The 18,692-nt window shown below is 38.6% G+C and overlaps 1 long non-coding RNA gene across 2 annotated transcripts in view; it reads left to right on the top strand.

Moving 5' to 3' along the window:
* The window catches only part of LOC134477923 (uncharacterized), a 203,204-nt gene that overhangs the window by 49,952 nt on the left and 134,560 nt on the right, over positions 1-18,692 (top strand). For both annotated transcript variants that reach the window (XR_010050238.1, XR_010050237.1), the window contains 2 exons: positions 17,608-17,687; positions 18,315-18,602. This is a non-coding gene — a long non-coding RNA (uncharacterized LOC134477923). The remainder of the gene's footprint in view (positions 1-17,607; positions 17,688-18,314; positions 18,603-18,692) is intronic.

The raw sequence follows: 18,692 nt of genomic DNA, 5'->3' as shown, positions 1-18,692 counted from the left end.
ACTCAAGACCATCTTCTGTCTCCATCTCCAGCCTCAGTTCCTGCTTTTTGTTTCTTTCCCCTTCATTAAATCCCATGGGTTTCCTACATGCATCAAACTCCTTCTTAGCTGTGCCTCTACTTACCTTGAATTTCCTTTCTTCCCCCAACTTCTTTAGGGAAGTTGACCTACACAAGCTTGAACACTAACTCAGGTTGAGTCACCTTGTGCAGGAAGCTTCTTGAACTTTGTCTTCCACACTCTGTCCCTCTCTGCTGCTGACAATTGATTTCCTGTAATTAATTACCTATTTCTGTGTCTGAACTCCCTCTAGACCTTGGGTGCCCTGAGGGTGGTAGTGTTCTCTGTGTCCTCAGGGCCAAGTAGAATACTAAGTACTCAACACTTGTTTGTGGACCTGGCTTGTCCAGTAACGAAAGGAGTTCAATGGGAAGTGACTTTCGTTCATATAACCTGAAGCAATGGCTGCAAGGCAGAGGAGGCTGTCTTGGGATTATAATTGGAATTGTTGAAGAAGAATGAAGATAGACTCTGTCTGCATGGTCAGCTGTAAGTATGCTCTCAAGGCAGGACTGTGGAATGCCCTAGAGTGGGGTCCCACAGACAGGTGTCTGTGGTCTTGGCTCATAGATTGCCGAGGAAACCACTTTCTGTTCACTTGGACAGACATGTCAGGTGACCTATGTAAACCAAGCAGTAGGAGGGAATGAGGCTCCATGTATTTACTTCCCACATCTTGCAGGAACTGGTTCTCACGAAGCACTGTTTTACTGGCCGATGCTGCAGCTAAGGGGCCATTTGCAGACTGCCGTTAAGTGCATGTGAACAGGTGTGTGCCTCTCTGCACAGTTAAATCTCAATTAACCACAGTCCTAATTATTTTTAGCTCTCAAATAACCAAGAATTTGAGTTCATCTTCTAAAAAGGTAAACCTCAGAGTGCACAAACCAAGACTGAGACTTAAAAACAAAACAAAACAGAACAAAACAACAAAAACAACTGAAGAATAAAATCTCAACAAGCAAGAAAACAAAGTTCAGGAAGCACAGAGGATCTCTACAACTTGATCAAACTGAGTTCTTAGTCCAGCTCAATCTGTTTTGGTATATATAGATTAGAAAATTGGATGGTGGAGTTAGGCAGAGCTGGGTTTAAGGCCCGTTGACTTTATTTGTTATATTTGAGATAATAGGGAAATTGTTTTTCTTGTCTAAGGCTTAGTGTCCTCCTAGGGGATAGCCATAATAACTATGGCTTCAAATTCATAGGAGCAGGAATAGAAAGGTAGTTAGGAGAGGCTGGGGAGGGGAGAGAGGAGAGCTATTCCGTTGGCACAAACTTTCACTTATGGAAGATGAGTAATCTCTAGAGATCAGCTATCCATTACAGTGCCTGTAGTTAATAATACTGTAAGGTGAACATAAAAACTTAAGAGAGTAAATCCCAGTTGTGTTCTTACCTTCCCGTCCCTCAGAATGAGACGCAAAGAAATGTTTGCAGGTGATGGCTATTTTGGAGGATATATCTACTAGCTTAATTGTAGTGATGGTTTCATAGTATACATGTGTCCAAATGCATCAGTTGTATACATTAAATATGAGCAGCTTTTATATACCAACCATACTTCAGTAAAACTGTTAAAAAGGATAAAACATGCAAGGCTTGGCATAAAGTCAAGTACATGGTGAGTGTTTTAGAAACTTTATTCTTATAAATTCCTTAACAGTGAAAGTACTTTGAACTATTACATCCAAAGGTTGAAAACCAAAATTTTCAAGCATTGTTTATTTATAAGAACAAAATAATCATTTTTTCTTTCTCTTTTTTTCCTCTTTCTTTCTTTCTTTTTTTCTTCCTTTCTTCTTATGCTAATCAAACCTAGGGCCTTGCATGTTCTCCATATGCCTTCTACTATTATGCTACATCCCCAGAACAGTGATTTTTTTTTAAAAGAAGACTATCAGTAATAATGCTTCACATGAAAAAATCAGCTAAATACTTGTTATATATGGTAGAGCCAGAGGTCATTTAGAAAAGAAAAATAATGTAGCAGAGGAGCAGATTCTTCGTATTGAACATAAGTAAGAGCCATCATTCAGGCAATCTTACATATTTTTTCTCCATGACTATTAAAAAACACTGCCTATTTTCATGGTAGAGCCGTGCTCCAGAGATGTGTAAAGTGTATGTCAATGACTTGTCCACAGGTCAAGCAAGCTTAGACTTCCTGGTAACTGTCCCTGCATTCACCTGAGTGGCCAAATTTTCTACTTCTGAAAATAAAGTTCAATTAAAAAAAAGCATAGTTGTAGTTTATATTAATTGCTGTTATACTATAACCAACTTAATGGCTAAAAACAAGACATTTATTTTCTTTCAGTGCTGGAGGCTAGAAGTCTGAAATGGTTCTCACTGGGCTACTCTCAAGGACTTGGCATGACTGTGTCCCTCCTGGGCTCCAAGGCAGGTCTGTTTCTGAGACTCTTTCTGCTTCTTGAAGCTGCCCACATTCCTTCTGTCATCTGAGCCGGCACCCTTGGCAGAGTCCTTCTCTTGTGCCATCCCTGGGATCACATTCTTCCTCCTCTCTCTTTCACTTTATTAGGACTCTTGTGATTTCTTGGGCTTATTTAGAGAATGCAGGATAGTGTGCTTGTCTCAAGGTCAGTTGATTGGTGTTTCCTTTGTAATGTACCTAACAGAGTCCCAGATATTTTGCCTGGGTATGAGAAAGATATTTAAGTGTTTTACATAAATTTTTAGAATGGTCACAAAGTAGAGAAGAAAGTCATTCATTATCCTACATCAGAAACATGTGTGCAAGAGGGTGCAAACATATATCTATATCTCTATCTATCTATCTATCTATCTATATATATATATATCTACATATACACATACATATATGTACTTGTATGCATGCATGCAAAAAGCCATTAAGGTATCAGGCTCATTTTTAGACTCCACAATCCTAGCAACCTCTCCAGGACCATTCTAAACATCAATGTCTTTTTTTCCACTTTTGCTACATATGTAAAAAAAAAAAATTAATTTGAAAGTTTTTTTTTTTTTTTTTTGAGGTATAGACTGCAAGGGACCAGCCATTCATGGTGACAGAAACCTAACCCAAATTGGCTTAGAGAACAGAGGGAAATTCATATCTCTGAAATGTCCGGAGTAGGTCAATTTTACAAAGAAAATGCATGATCACAGTGTAGTTCCACATCTCTGCACTTTTGGTGGTTTTGCCCCTTATAAGACAGCAGCCCAGTTGTCAGGCTAGCTGCCTCTCGGTGATGGAGATGGTCATAGAGCTTCAGTGCTTGGATATTCTAAGCAAGTGTCCACTTGACTTAGTCTGAGGTTCAGTGCATATCACATAAGTCACGTATCCACTCCCAAATCAATAATGATGGCCAGGGAAGTGGGGTACACCCATTGTATTATGCAAATCAAAGCTGGAGTTGGGGACTCTGCTCCTACTATGAATATCTGAGTGAGATGAGGGGAAGGTCTGAGAGGAATGTTGTAGATTCTGTGTCCACCAATGACAAGCATCCACTGGAGTTGTTACTTAAAAAGGTGTGATTTTTGAAGGTCCATTGAATTAGGTCAGTTCAGTTTCTTTAACCACATCTCTAAAACATAAAAAGCATCACAGATTTCCATAATGCCAGAATAATTGTGAAATAGATAATCATAAGCTTCATGAAATTGTGTCATCCATGTAAAAGTTGTTATTATGTCCTTTTATTGAAGGATTATGTAGAAAAAATTGGCTTCCCAACAATACCACCATGGTTTAGAAAGAGATTTGGACCTTTCACATGAGGTTCCAACTGAAGATTAGTGGTTAATTGTTGAGTTATAAAACACTCACAAACCCAGGGCAGCTTTAAAACCTGTACAATCTCTAAAAATTTGAACTGTATAATCTTCTGCGTCTCTACCTCACTCCCTCCTTTCCATTTAAAAAATGAAACTACCAGTTTATAAACAATTTTCCTACCGAAGGCTTGACCCCGTGGGCAATAAGTGACGAGAGAGGTGTACTAATGGACATTTTAAGTGTTCCACATCAGCAGACTTAGCCTGCCTCCCCAGCTGGTTTGGGGTTATCAGTGTAATCTTTTAAAAATTACTTTCCAAACAAACTTAACAATCAAGATGATTGGTATAAGGGAAGGAAAGTTAAAGCCCAAATATTTCAAACGTGGCTTTAAAAAAGATGATGGCATATACATCACTGATCAATTTCTGAGCTCTGGAGATCCTCCTGGTTTCTTTGTAGAGCAGAAGCATGTTTTCTTTTGCTCTTGCACCTTTGACCTCCCGCCACACATCACAATCGAAACTTTTTTTTTGACTGTTGTCAACATTATTCAGAATTGCTTCTGCCCACAATGCTATATAAATAAGAGAAACAGATACAGACTTTTCCATGAAGCAATTTTAAAAAGAAATAGAATTTTAATTGGTCTTATGGTTAAATTAATGCATAGACACCCAGAACCTTTTGCTTCTTCCTCTACTTCCTAGGGCCCCCAAAGGAAGGGAAATCTTAAAGAATGAGAGATTTAAATCCAGTTTTTAAAGATCAACACAATATGAAGAGTTGTGCCTGACAAAGCAGGGTAGAAGAAGTTGCATCCTAAATTGTGTACGAAGAGGGGTGCTGAGGAGGGATCAAGGAAGCTGCTGCTGACAGGCAGATCTGTTCTCCTTAGAGGTACCAGGAAACCTTGAAGGGGAGAAGAAAGGGCGGAAGCCAACCAGGGAGGCTGCTGTTGAACTGAGTGAGACTCTATAAAGCAGCCCCAGGACATCATCGTTGAGGCTGTGTAAGGAGGGGATTCCCTAAGAATCACACTGAAAATGTGCTCTGTAGAGGATTTTATGGACAGCAGATACAAAGAAGGCAGAGAGGTTTTTGAGCTGAAACAGGAGAAAGTGTAACCCTCTAGTGCACTATCAGGCCCTAAGAGTGCTTTCCTTCTGTCTCATCAAAAACACATAAATATCCAGGGGTATACTCACCCCTAAACAGAAGACTGTGACACCACTCTTTGGAGCAACTAAACTGCTCCAAGAAAGTACTTTCTTAGGTTGATAATTGGGAGTTCTCCAACAAATATCAGGCTTGCTGACCCATTCTGTTACAGTGGAGGCCACAAATCTACAAACCCTACTGTTCCCAGAATTCCCAAACAGCTTAACTAAAACTCTTCTATTTTTCTGTTCAAAAAGAAATTTTCTTGGGTCATACATGTAGAAAGAACAATGTAAAGAACCCTAATATAATCATTACTTAGTATCAATGACCAGCAACTAACAACCAATTAGAATCATCTATACATTTGCCTATTTCTACTTTCTGTCTTATTTTGAAGCAAATACCAGTTGTTATATTATTTCTTTCTTAGGTATTTTCTATTCTGTATCATGTTTTTCTAAGACACTCTTTAAAAGAAATCCCACAATAATGTGATCGCAAGTAGATAAATTAATACTGGTTTCTGAATATAATTCAAGATTTAGTGAGTGTTTACAGTTTCAATTGTCTTATAAATGTGATAATTTTGTCTTATATTTTGTTTGAAAAAGCTGTGGATTAAGTCTGCTCCTCATAATTACTTGCTGTGTCTTCTAACTTCTTGCCGTGCTTTTTTTTTTTCACTTGCTCTGTGAAGAAACCAGCTTCCTTCCCGGACATTTTCTACGTGGTAAGATCTAGTGGGTGCATCCCTGTGGTACGCTTTTGGATTTCAAAGCGAGATCAGATTTCAGCTGAAATTTTTTGAAAAGGAAATTCTGCAGGTGGTGGTTTTCTTTCATTTGAAGGCATATGATGTCTTGCTGTCTTTTTTCTGATATTAGTCATTTTTGATGCTAGTTATTAATTGATAGGGGATGTAAAGTGATGTTATTCTAATTTTATCAGCCCTCTTATCAGTTAGGAATGCTTCCTTAATGGGAAACTTCCCCTCGCTTGGGATTTGCTGACATGCATGAAAAGTAGAAGTGCTTGATTCTTTTCTCTTTGTTTGCTTTTTTTTTTTTTTTCTTCAGTACTGGGGACTGAACCTAGGGATGCTGTACTGCTAAGTTATTTCCTCAGATCTTTTTATTTTATTTTTGGATGATGTGTTGCTATGTTGCTCAGACTGGCCTTGAATTTGCAATTGTCTTGTCTCAGTCTCCTGAGAAGCTGGGATGACAGATGTGTGCCAACAACCTGGGTTGGGCTTGCACATTCAATGAGTTCACTATTATCTTCTCATGATGGCTGGTTACGTTTTGCTTTGGTTCACAGATTTATGCGTACTTGGATTTAAACTTTTAAAATGTGTTTCAATATTTTATTCTTTACTGACTCTTCAGTTGTTCTAGTTTTGTTTGGCACGTTTGGTTATTGACCACTTCAGACATGATGACATTAATTATCATTGATAGTGTCTCTGTTATCTGAATGACAAGATGCTCCAGGTTCACCCTGACCTTTTTCCCCCCTAAAACACACTCATTGGAGAAAAGTGCATAACCTGAAGGGAAATGAAAAGAGAAGCTCAAAAGAACCAAATTTAATAAAGAAAACAAAAGAAACCTTATTGGATCAATGAACAGAACTGTTTGCAGTATCATTGATGGAATGTCCACTTTACAAGCTTTAATTTTGTGATTTGAACAATTATTTCTAAGATGACAATATGTAATCCATTAACTAGTGATTTCCTACTGTTCATTTTTTTTCTGTAAATCTGTATAACTTGTACCCTTTCCCTGCTTTTTTTTTTCTTTTCTCCTTAAATAAAATAAAAAAAAATAAAAATAAAAACATGTTAGGAAGATTGCTGGGTTAGGAGATAAAGAATACTTCTTGGAGAAAAAAGAATAAAAAGGGCAACATGAAAAACAATGAGACTTAGTTTTGCCATTCAAATAATTGTCACACCAGAAGAAGAAAATATAGATAAAAATCAAAGGAATGAAGTTGCTTAAAAAGTTTTCTGATGATCTCAAGATTAATATTAAATTTAGGTTTGAGAGGACCCATTGATAACCAAGCATAGTGTATAAAAATAGATCCACATTATGAAATTTCAAGAAGTTTCAGGATGTTGGTAATAGAGAAGATAGCCTCCTCATGAAAGAAACAAAAACAAAATTTCACTTATATATATATAAAGAAATAAAAATGGAAAAGTTTGGTCTCTTCAACCTGAAACATTACACTCAGTGGAGAGAATTCTTTCCGTCTAAGATGTTGCGATTAAGGCTGGATTTATTCTACTGCCTCAAATAACAAAAACAGAAGGCAAAATATATAAAAAATGTTTCTAAGACATTAGATACCAGGCAACAAGAGACAAAGATCCATATGAAATGAGGAATAAACTTGGTTGCCTCCACTTGAGAAAATTGTCAGGCCCTGGAACTGAATTAAAAGAGATTAAGTTAAGCGTTAGGGAGATTAAGTTGAGTCTGGAGAGACCAAAGCCACTGAAGTTCACAGGGCAGAGCAGAGGTAGAGCGAGAGAGAAACTCTAAGAGATGTACAGAAGGGCTTCCTCAGTAATCAGAGATTGGTCTCCATGCCGAGGCTTGGGAAAGAACCAGATAATTCTAAGAGAATTGGAGAGAGCAGGACCTTGAGCTCTAGATCTCAGAATAGTTCCTATTTCCACTTTCCAGATTAGAAGCCTCATTTAGTAACAGTTAGAAGAATCTCTTTGCGATAATGGAAAATAACTAGCCTAAGTTAAATGCTGCTTTGATCTTATCAGATATTAAAAGTAACACCTAAAGAGATAAAACTATTTTAAAGTAATTTCTAGAATAGATTTTAAGACTATTTTTAAGGCTACAAAATTATCTAGCACTCATAAAGGTAAGCATGACCCTGTGGAGTATTCAAGCAGAAATGGCTAGATATACAAAACAATGGAAGACACGACCCATACTGCACGTGAGATAACTCCTGGGAAGCCAAAGGCAAGGATAAATCTATCAGAATAAGAGAAGACAGGCATTCCTTAGAGTTGGTCCACTGCCATCTAAGCTGAAGTGGGTAAAGAACACGTTCTAGGTGTAAAATATAGACATATGTCTACAGACTTTAACTAAATTTACTAACTAGTAGTGTTGAATTATAAGGGCAATGGCGTTTTAAAATAATACTTGAAAGGATGATGGACAATTAATGGGCAGGGTAGAGACACCCAAATCCCTCCCTAATAACAGAAATAAATACCACTTTAATACAATGTTGTAAAATTAAAAATTGCAAAATTAACACACCCCCGCAATGTATAAAAACATCAAAATGTTAAATACAGAACCAGCATTCCTTTTTTTCAGTATGGCTCCGAATGTACCATTTAACTTCCAAATATTAAGTGTCGTAGACACAGAGAATAGCTACATGGGCTTTCACATTTTCACAAGGCTCTTACAAAGATTATTGTCACAAGGGAAAGTTTTTGAAACTTTAACATTCTGTAAAAATGTGAGTTATTTCAAATAATCTCCCCAGGACTGTACTTTATTACCTACTAAATCATTCATTCTGATCAAAGGTATATGGTTTCTGGTGCCTTCTAGAAAAGCCATCAATCCTCTGTTTTTTCAATGCCCTTAGCAAACTGAATAATTCTTACAGATAACGTTTTCTTTGCAGGTGACTGGTGTTTAATGTTACTAAGCATCTGTTCCATTTCCTTTGCTCCTCACAGGAAAGAGCAATTTGTCCAGATTCCACAGTTAGTTTTTTCCGTGTTCGCAGCCTGGACTGTAGTCAGCGGGGAGGGCTGCCTTTGTGGTCTTGGAGAAAGTGCACCTGTTGAGCCTGCCCTGTGGTTCTCCAGCCTTCTAAAATCTGCAAATGTGTTGGTAGGTGGTAGGAGAAATGGGGTCCCACCCCCAAGTGGGCACCTTCTTCAGAAACAGCTGGGCTCAGAGTCTATTTTTCTAATTGCTGACTTTGTCTAGAGTCCACCCTGCATAGCATAATCTGAAAAGAAAGGTCAGTGTAAAGGTCACAGGTTTTAAGGGTGCCACTTCAGAGACATTTATCTCTTTTACAGCACCATTAGTCTCGGGTAATGGTCTATTGTCTTTCATCATGCCAGCCTCTTCACCTACCTGTTTACTTTGAGTCCAAATTCAGAATTCAAACCGCAGCCTAAATGGGTGCTTTTCTACTACTTAACTTTGGCCCAGTGGAAGGGTGTTCTCAGTGTGGTTTCCAGGTGTCAGTTGTTTAAAGGAAATAAGGTTAGCAAGAGAGGGGTACGATTTATTCTTTCGGATTAACAATAAGGGGAAAAAAGAGAACTTCTTAGGGAAACAGTTAACTAGGAAGAAAGTAGCTTCATGCATTAAGATGCTCATTACAGTTTTATTTATAATTCTAAAAAAGTCAAGAATCAATGAAAATAGGTACATTGGCATAGTGGTGATCTAAATATTTATCTGATCTCTCACTGAATTCTCATTGTGACTCTGCGATATAAAGGTTGTTTGTAGCTCCATTTGACAGATGGGGACAAGGGGTTATAAGGAGACTATGTAATTTTTAAAGTCCTAATAAGTAGTGGAGCTGGTGTTTGATCCCAGGCAGCAGGAGTCCTTAACCTCTATGCTTGCACTGTGGAACAGTATGCCAGCCTGGCGCACTGTTACTCAGTTCTCGCAATGGTATAAAGTCTGGGTAGCAACGTAAATACTGAATTTAGATTTCATGACTTTATGATTTAAATGGTATAAAACATATGAAGTGTTGTGTAGGCGCAGTGGTGCATACCTGCAATCCCAACACTCTAAGAGGTGGAGAGGAAATCTGAAATTCAAGCCTAGCTCAGGCAATTTAGTGAATTAGCAACACTGTTTCAAAATTTAAAAAAATTAAAAGTATATATATGAACAGTATAGATAAACACTGAGCAGCAACAGGAAAACCAAGTGAGGCCAAGGATTCCAGATAGTTAAAAACTAAATCACAAACTTAAATATGACAGAAAGATCCTTGCTAGAATGTCTGAATTTCTAGGAACTGCTTTTGACTAAATTCCATTTCCCAAGCAGTATTATCCCTGGATTGTAATTTTTCGAAGACTTCTGCAAAGTTTCTTGGGGAAGTATCTTCCTAGTACTTGGTATTCAGCTCACTTTGGCTACTCACACCACACAAGAATACAAGCGAGTGTGGCTGGCCTCACTGTGTTTTCCCCAGTCCTCTCCCCTGCATTCCCTTCGCTATACCACAAGCAGCAATAATGAAAGTAGTTCCTGAGATCCTGCTAGCCATGGTGGAGCCCAAGGCAGCTGCACAAAGAAGCAATTCGCCTGCCCTCTTGGTAAGAAGCCTCTCTTCTCTGTGAGCCAGGAGGAGACCAAGTCAGCATCTCCTGTGAGCTTACCAGTGCGTGGGCTGGGAATCAAACATCCCAAGTCCTCTCCTGACAGAGGTCTGAGCATCTCTTGGGAGGATGACCGTATGCAATATAGCAAATACGGGGGATTTCCTTCTATCTTCTGTTTGAAAGCAGAGGTTGTTTTCACTGTTTTGCTTTGTTCTGATTGTTTTGCTCTACTCAGCGTTCCCTTTCAGTTGGTTTTATAATCTGATTTGATGTCTTTATACCTAAGTGACTGGACAACTGTTGTGAAGATGACGAGATATACCCTAGTACCTGTTACTACCATCCCAGTGTCCTGCTGTGAAGTTTTGTACCAATTTCACTGCATTGTCTCGATTTTTTGTTCTGTCTTGTGCTGTTGTAATTCTACTACCTTCAAAACAAAAAATAAAAAAAGAAAGTAGTTCTTGTGGTATGCTAATGAGGTTATTTTAATTATTTTCTTATTTTAGAAATGTGTGTGTGTGTGTGTGTGTGTGTGTGTGTGTGTGTGTGTATGGCACTGGGGACTGAATCCAAGGCTCTCCACAATGAGCTGTACCTTTTTTGGAGACAAGATTTTAATAAATTGCTAAGTCCCAGGCTGGTCTCAAACTTAACAGTTCTTCTGCTTCAGCCTTTTACAGTGCTAGTATTATAGGCAGGCTGTATCACACTCGGTTTAGAAATGTTTCTAATAAAGTCTTAATCCCTGTTATAAATGTAAATTATATAAAATGAGTATGAGCTTGCAAATTGTTTTAAAAAGGTGCTCCCAGCATGACAAAAGAGATGATTTTGGAGGAACAAGTGGGATTGTGAGTACAGGGAGATACTGGATGAGTTGTTGATCAATCTATGTCCATCTGTTGAATAAATAATTGTTGGACACTCACTATGCATCAGGTTTATGGCTATTATTCAGTGGTGGCCACAGTAGACAAGGCCCTCACACTCTTAAAGTTTACCCTGTGATTAGTTGACTTCAAGGGATAAATATGAATATATAACCATGAACTGTAAAATGGGATGACAAAGAAAAGGTGTCATGACTAAGGGCAATCTGGAGATCTAGTTTAGCCTGAGCACTCAAAGTAGGTCTTCTGACAAGGCAAAGCTTAAGATAAAACCCAAAGAATGAGAAAAGATTGCTGTACTGAGTCTCTGTAACAGCATTTCAGGTGGAGCAAACATTAGCACTGTAAGGATCTTGATCTGGTCAGGAAAAGGCCAAGAGGCTGGAGTGTGATAATGAAGAGTGGACTCAGGTAGGCCAGGTGTGAGATACAGCTCATGTTAGAGTAGAAAATTCAATCATAAATGCATCGGGAACTACCAAAGATCCTTCTGGCTGTTTGAAGCATAAACTGTAGGGTACAAAAGTGAAAATAAGGGGGTAACTGTAGCGATCCAAGTAAGATACGGCGGGCGTTTGAACTAGGATGTGGCAAAGAAGAAGGGCAAGAGATGAAGAATTCAAGATATATTGTAATAATTCTCAGAATGTGGACAAGGGGTTTGTGCTCGTCAGCTTTCCATCACTATGACAAAGTGCCTGAGATAAAACACTTAAAAGGACAAAGTGATTTAGTTTGGCTAATGGTTTAAGAGGTTTCAGTCCACAGCTACTTGGGCTGTGGTGAAGCAGTGCTCATGGCCAAGGAATCTATATATTCTATTGCCACTACGGGAGAGAAAAGAGAGAGAGATAGAGAGAGAGCACAAAGTTTCAATATTATGTTCAATGGCACGCTTCTAATGATCTACCTTCCTTCTACGAGGCCCACCTCTTAATAGTTCCACCACCTACCAGCAGAACCACAAGTTGGTGACAAACCTTCAACACAAGGCTTTGGGGAACATTCACAATCCAAACCACGACAGAATCAGATATGGGAGAGATTAGAAGGAAACAAAATCATGTATCAGTCAAGGTGGTAACTGTTGTAACAAGCAAGCTTGAATCTCAGTGACTTATCTCATTAAAAGTTTGTTTTTTGGGCTCACATCACAGTCCAGTATAGTTCAGCAAGACAGTGAGTGAGGTGTGTGCCTCGTATTTAGGTGCTTATGTTTGTGGAGCCTCTGTTTTCAACAAGATCCTCTAAGATCACCAGGAATAGAAAGGAAGCACAAAGGACCAGAGAGAATATTTTAGGAATATTATAGGATGTGCATTCTGACCTACGTTTTGATCTGACATACCTGTTTGTTCAGAACTCAAGAGCACCAGGTTGAGTTCAGGGGACTAGGAAACTTAATATGGTTGCATGTTCGAGGAAGAAAATCAAATGTCTGTAAACACATAGCATTATTCCTGCCCTAAATGACTGCCTGGTTTTGACCACCTACATGGTGTCAGCACTATTTGAATAAAACATCACGGAAGACTAAGTAGGAATGAGTTTGTGGGGGAAGATTTCTATGATTCAAATGCTTGTGTCTATGGCAATTCATGGTGAAATTCTTCCAAAACTGATGGTATTAAGAGGAGAAGCCTCTGAGAGGTAATTAGGTTCTGCAGGTGGATCTTCAGGAGTGGGATTACTGCCTTTATTACAGAGCTTAGAGGGACCCTGTTTTACTTTTCTGCCTCTTGAGGGCATGGTAAGAACTTACCATCTGTGAGTTGGTAAACAGGACATTGCTAGATGCTGAATTTACCGTTGCCTTGTTCTTGGACTTGCCAGATTCTTGAATGATGAGAAAAATAGTTTTGTTGCTTATAAGTTATTCAATCTGTGATGTCTGGTTATAGCAGCCCAAATGGATCCAGACAGAGGTCAAGTCACTGGTTTTAGACTTGCTTGCAACATGTAATAGCCTTCCAGATAGAGACGTCAAGAGAGTGTTTGATACTGAAGTCCTGAAGTCAGTGTTTGCTCAGGTTGATGAACCACTAGAGGTTTGCAGATAATTTCAGAAGGCCACAAATACAGACCTGTGTTTGCCTAGCTATTAATTAGTTAAGTAATTAAATATTAAGCACTTATTATGTTCTAAGTATTATTTTTAGGTACAGAGCAAGTAGCTCTATACAAAATTAATATGTTTAGAGCTTTAATTCTGCTGGTGATAGACAAATAATAAACAAGATAAGTAAGTGAAATATTTACTATGTTGGATAGTGATTAATAAAATAGAAGGAATAGGGAGAGAAATGGGGTGGCCTTGGCAAATTGTCTTGTGGCAGTGGGGATTGACTCAGAAAATGCTTTTTAAAAAAATTTTAGTTTTAAAACATGATCATACCGAGATGTCCAGTTTACAGCTTGTTGTCTCAGACTCCTGTGTATGTGGAGTTACAGGAATCTGCCATTGTGCCAAGTGGCTGTTTAACAGGGTGAGCAGGATGACCTTGCTAGGAAGATAACCTCTGAGCAAAGACATAAAAGGATGTGAAGACTAAGGCAGATGGCTAACTGGAGAGGAGAGGTTAAGTCCAATTAAATACAAAACACGAATGTCTTGAGAGTGGAGTATTGGCCATGTGTCTTTGATTGAATTGGAATAGGAGAGGGAGGAAGAGAATCAGTGGTGGACGAGCTTATGGAGACAGACAGTAGGAACTGAACCATGTGATCATCGTGATCACCCTGTTAAATAGCCACTTGGTGCAGTGGCAGATGCCTGTAATTCCAGCTACGTGGGAGTCTTGAGACAAAAGAACTACAAATTGGACCTCTCGGTAAGATCATGTTTTAAAACACATGTTATAGGCCCTTATACGGACTTTTATCTTTTGGTTTGGCCATGCAATTTATGTTAAATTTCTCCTCTAAAAACTGAATGGTAACTAACTTTCCAGATTTTCTATCATTCCTTCTCTTCAGGTGTATTGTATAACATGAAACATGTAGAATTGACTTTCTTTATAGTACCACATTTTTTAGAGCTCTTATTTCTATAAGGCTACATACTACATTCATAGATGTGGTCAGCAAGTCATCAAATATATACTTATATGTTTTAATGATGTATTGTTTACTAGGTTAGGCACTGTATTCACAAAGATAAAAGAGATGTGGTTCTTGTATTTCAACTATTGTAATATATACATGCATGCAGACAGTGCTGCAAGAAAACCAAAAAAAGAAACACTGTTTTACATGGACAACAGTAATAATGTGTCTGGAGAAGCCAATGCTTGAGCTGAGACCTAACAATGAGTAAACTTTAGCCAGGCAAAAGTGGAGGGAGTAGAAATAAATGTAAGTGGTAAGAAACCTAATTTAGCCAGGGTAGGCAGTATCGGATCAATGAACCTCACATCTAATGGAAGGTAAAAGAAATCAAAGCAGGAAATATTTTGGAAAGAAGTTTGCATGATAAAATTGTTATTGCATTTTTAAATTAAAAAGCACTTACGAGAATTTCAAGTAAAAAAAAAAAGCACACAAGATCCTGGAATTCAAAGAAATGATCTAGATCTCATTTTATAGATGGGATTTGACATCAGAAGAAGTTAGACTTGTTTAATACCAAACACCAAACAAATCACTAAGGACCCAATGCCAGGGGTGGTGATTAAGCCAGTGTTGTAAAATAAACATCAAAAATGAACACATTGAAAATAAACACTAGATACTGTTCTGGTTATTTTATCACTTGGATTAAGTACCTCTCTCAGCCCTAAGTGCGCATCCAACTATTTTTGGAGATCTCAGCATAATTCTTGACTTTTCTATGAATTCATTCTAATACCTCTTAGAATTAGCCCTACTTGGAGGAAATTCATTGCCTTCTGCTTGGAGGATTGCACCCAGCTCAGCTCAGTGAGTCTCCTGGGAAACTCAACATTTTCTGCTTCTTACTTTTTGATTTTGTTCTTTTACATTTTTTCTCCTTTGGACTCAGAGAACACAGACCTTACTTGGTTAAGTTAGGGCAGATATGCTAAAAGTCTAATGTGATGTTTTCTCTTTGCAGAAAACACACCAGAGCAAGCAGAAAATGCAGGAAATTATGTGTCACTGTGATGAGAAATAAATGGAAGTCGTAGAACAGAAATGGCCCTCTCGGATCACCTGCTTACCCATCACAGGATGCCAACACGGATGTGTAGAGGTAGTGTAGGTGACAGCCAGCTGAGCACATCAGACTAGATGTCCCTCGTTCCCTTTTCCTCCACATCCTCCCTAGTGACTCTCAGAGATCAGTAGGAAGCAATAGATGTTCTCAGAAAGATAATGCCAACGCAGGTGTGACTTTCGGAATAATTATATTGGGACGTATTGTATGATGAGGAAAGTCCTTCAGAAACTGTAGTTGTGTTCCTCTCACTGAGGGAATGTGATGGCTGTTTTATCTTACTAAGATGGTTACCCTGGTGAGAATACTCTTGTTTCATTTATGTGGAGGGAGAGGAGGGAAACGAGATGGTATGAAGGGTGCTCAAAATATACAGTGGATACTATTTAAGATTTTGAAACATTTATTAAAGTAAACACAATGCCATGAATCCCCCTCAAAATACTCCTCCTCACACTGAGCACTCTTATCCCATCATTCCTGCTACTTTCTGAAGCATTTCTGGAAGTCTTCTTTTATTAGTGTCTTTACAAGGTGTGATAAAAAATGCAGTGAGTGCTGCTGCTGAGTGTCACCCAATGAAAAGGGAAGCTCGTAGAAATATTATGCTGTGACTTTGTCCACTTACTTCTTGAATCTAACACTGTATGACTTCTGTCTCTTCTCCAAAGTCAAAATGAGGATGAAAAGTAAACATTTTAAGTAGATTTAGGACATGGAGGTAACCATAACAGTGCAACAACGACCCTCAGGAATTTTTCAAGGGATTAATGACAATGTGTTTTACTGTAGTAATTTTAAAAAATTTCAAACATTCATATTTATTCAGTCAGATCTCATAGACTGGAAAAGGACCTTTTTTTTTCTTTTGGTACTGGATTTTGGACTCAAGGAGTGCTGAACTATTTTTCATTTTGAGACAGTCTTGCCAAATTGCCCAGGCTGGCCTTGAGCTTGCAATCCTACTGCCTCAGCCTCCTCAACACTTACAGTTACAAGTTCTCACCATTGTGCTTAGCTGGAGAGAGAAGCCGCGATCAGGACTTTGAGGGCTTTATGTGTCTGGGAAGAATGTCCTCTGAGGAGGATTAAGGGTGGTATCCTTCAGGAGAAGGAAAGCAGGGTTTAGAAAGAAATTCCAAAATATTAGCTGTTTCCTTGAACTTCAGTCAGCTGATTTAAGTGCTAAATTTATTCAGTTTCATGGACCTCTCCGAATTTATTTTCCTATTACTATCTCCCAGAAGAAAATGTTTGTTGGGTCAGTTTAAAAGAAGCAAACAGTGCTCTCGTTAGGCCATTGATGATCAAGGAGGGATTTGATAGTAGTTCTCTGTGTGTGTGTGTGTGTGGGGGGGGGGTATTTCGCCCCTCCCAGGACATTTGATAATGTATGGAGGGAACATTTTTGGTGGGTGGCGAGAGGCTACAGCCATTTAGTGGATAGATCTGGGATACTTTCAAACACCCTGCAATGCAGAAAAAAAGCATGCTGAAATATGCAACCAAGAGTGACATGGTCCCAAGGCCCATAACGTCAAGACTGAGCAATTCTGCACCAAAACAAAGATGAATCTCATGAGAAAGGGTGGCATCATGTACCCCAGCTGTTCCCAGCTTCCAGAAGATTTTCCTGCTGATGCTCCTTATGCATGTTCTAGGCTTTCATTTTTATGAGGTAAATAGCATTTCCCTTGCTAAGGTCAGGATTTCTTACAGAAGACCTGCTTTGCAAAGACGTGAGTTTCATTTCAAGAGAGGAAAGCAGTGTTGTAGTGCAAGACTTTCCTGGGGATCATAATTTGTCAATTCTGAACAGATGTGATTTGGGGGAATGAGTTTACATTATCGTCCCTTAAACAGACACACACACAGACACACACACATGCACACACACATGCATACACATGCATGTGTAAAGAGGCTGCTGGCATCCTCACCTGGAGTGTAGAGGTATAGGGAAGGGGCAGACAAATCCATAACCTAGCAGATACTGTAAATTACAGAAATAAGGAAATGTGGTTTGCTGTGAACATTAGTACAACACTGGCATCTTAGGATCTCAAAACTCGAGGTAGTTTTACCTATGATACTTATCTCTCTGATTTCTATGCATGTAACTCATTTATTACTTGTTGATTTGAAGTTTACAGTGTTTCTTTCTCCTTTTTGTTTTCAGCCTAAGTCATGTCTTCAGTTTCCGCTTTTAATTTTGACTTATCCACCCATAAGAATGCCAAAAGCTGTTATTTCTGCAAGGTAAAATAGAATATATTAAAGAGCTTATTTAGTGGGGAATCTCACCAATAAAGAAGTAAGTTAAGTTGTTAGCTTCCTAAAAAAGGAATTTAAAGTACAAAATACATCAATGTACAGTAGGAAATGAGACATTCCTTTTTAGAGATCAGGGAACTGATCTGAAAACCTGATCACATCAGAGAATTCAGTTATATTTACTTCTACGAATACTTAATGCCTGTTATGTAGACTGGAATTAATTTAAGTAATTTTTCTTTTTTGGTTAAAATGTATTCTGCCAGGAGGTCACCTGACAATGTTTTCTGGTGTCAATGCATCAACAAATTAAGCAAATAAAAAAGTTTAATCATTGAAGGAAAATCAAGAAGTATTAATAGAATATCTGCTGTGTATCAGCAGGTACTTTAAATGTAGGTGGGACAGAGCACAGTTAAGAGCTGCAAAGATACCTAGCAGTAGGCTTCTAGCCTCATGCATTTTACAGGTTAGGCCATTTGATAGTTAACTCTATCTCATTACAGCAGACAGGGGTGTGTGTGCGGGTGGCATGTAGAGTGTGCACATTTGTGTGGTACGTGTGTCTGAGTGTGTTTGTGGTAGTGATGACGTGTGTTTGTATGTTCACAGTGCCACAGTGGCACTAACCAGCAGACGGTGTCCAACTGAGCAGACAGACAAGGTGCTAATTCTTCTTCATTCAACTCCTGATGGCTGGACAGCGTGTGTTAAAGATCTCGCACAAACAGTTGAGGTGTGCATAGAAACTGCGAACAACTGCAGATTCCTGGAGAACTGTTAAAGTCAAAAAAGCAAAGCAAGAAATCAACTCATGTGATTCTAAATTGAGTAGAAGATTGCTTCTTCTCGCACCCCCTCCTGCCACACACAGAAGTATGGATACAAAAAGGAGAGAAGGTATCTGCCTATTTACATGAAAAATGACTCTCCCCTACAATCACCTTCTGTCAATAAAAAACGTATTTTCTGACATGTCAATTAGGTGAT

The sequence above is a fragment of the Cavia porcellus genome, unplaced genomic scaffold (assembly GCF_034190915.1).
Source record: "Cavia porcellus strain 051 isolate PalLab524CR breed Dunkin Hartley unplaced genomic scaffold, mCavPor4.1 scaffold_10, whole genome shotgun sequence".
In the NCBI taxonomy this organism is placed as follows: Eukaryota; Metazoa; Chordata; class Mammalia; order Rodentia; family Caviidae; genus Cavia; species Cavia porcellus.
This window is presented reverse-complemented; position numbering and strand designations above follow the sequence as displayed.